Source organism: Hevea brasiliensis, unplaced genomic scaffold, assembly GCF_030052815.1.
Source record: "Hevea brasiliensis isolate MT/VB/25A 57/8 unplaced genomic scaffold, ASM3005281v1 Scaf23, whole genome shotgun sequence".
NCBI lineage: Eukaryota > Viridiplantae > Streptophyta > Magnoliopsida > Malpighiales > Euphorbiaceae > Hevea > Hevea brasiliensis.
Genome location: NW_026614729.1, coordinates 362,501 through 363,792, shown reverse-complemented (window position 1 = coordinate 363,792; position 1,292 = coordinate 362,501). Strand labels below are relative to the sequence as shown.

Sequence of the window (1,292 nt, the reverse complement as noted above, 5' to 3'; positions counted from 1 at the left end):
CCAACGATTCTCTTCTCAAAGTAATAGAGATTCTTTTTCTGGTATGTAACTCCGCGAGCTAGGAGCGCATCATCAGGGCAGGGCGAAAACGAACATAGGATCAGCATCATGGCCCTTTTCTTCTTTCTTTTGTTTGTGTCCGGTCCGTTGTGTGTGTTTTTTTAAGGCTTATCCGGGCTCTGGGGCATCCCTTTCCTCTTCTTTCTTTTGCTGCTGATCTCACATCGAGAGCAGCTCCTTCTTGTTCAGGGTCATCAGATGAGAGATCTTCCTCCGACTCCGAGAAATAGTCAAGCGGGAGGCTACCCTCGACTCACCTCTCTATCTATAAAAATCCCTCCCCAGAGGAGAGCAGAAGCTCAGGATGAGTATGTCCTGGATTCCCGGATTCATTCTCGTCCTGATCCACCATGGAATTTTCGGAATCTACAAAAACATTCTAGGAGAGGGCTCGTAATGATCTTCTCAAAGATCAAAGGTGCTGAAGTGGCAGGATAGGAGGATCTTTAGGTTTTTGTGAAAGGGATGCTCTTAGCATGTTATTGCTGAAAAGAAAACCCAAATTCCTCTATTTGATGTCGATTCATCCACACTTCCATTCTTTGTAGAGGAAGGCTAACTGCTTGCTGGCTGGGAGCTGTATGAGCAGTAACGTCCACGTGCAGTTCCGTGAGAAGGGCAGTGGACAGAAATGGCCTTGTTGTACCTCACTCTCGTCTTCAATGGGGTCTGCTCTTTTTTTTTGGGAGAGTATGCCAATATGATCTTAATGAGGTGCAGGGCTTTGCATCTGACATTCGTTGGGCTTCCCTCTTCAGGAGCCTGCGTCCCGGCGTTTTTGTGCAATAAACCCTTCCTGCTGAAGACTAGTGGTAGGTGGTCACGCGGAGCTTTCGGAGAAGGGTAGCGTAGTGTGTAAGCACAGCAATGAACCGCGGCGAACCCTAAGACGACCTATCTAAGATTAGGGGAGATCCTCAGTAGTGGTGACCCTTTCACTTTTCCACGGACTGATACATGTACCGAATGCTCATGCAGGAAAGTTGACTCCTGGGGTTGCTCTGAGAAATCCTTTCTTTCTCGTCCACTCAGGGGGTGCGGACACACTTGCGCGGATTACAGGTGACGGTTACAAGAATGGCGGGAAGTGAACAGTACCCGACGACATTCAGGGATGGATGTAGACCCATCAGGCAGGGATAATCATTCCGGTCCTGGGAGAGGCGGCGACCATTCTCAAGAACCAAAAGACTGAGCTGAGGAAGCCCTATGAGTCACTGAAACGACGGCAG

At 48.9% G+C, this 1,292-nt stretch overlaps 1 pseudogene; it reads left to right on the top strand.

Moving 5' to 3' along the window:
- The first annotated feature begins 1,266 nt into the window (after nucleotides 1–1,266).
- Nucleotides 1,267–1,292, top strand: part of LOC131176714 (uncharacterized) — a 3,236-nt pseudogene continuing 3,210 nt past the window's right edge.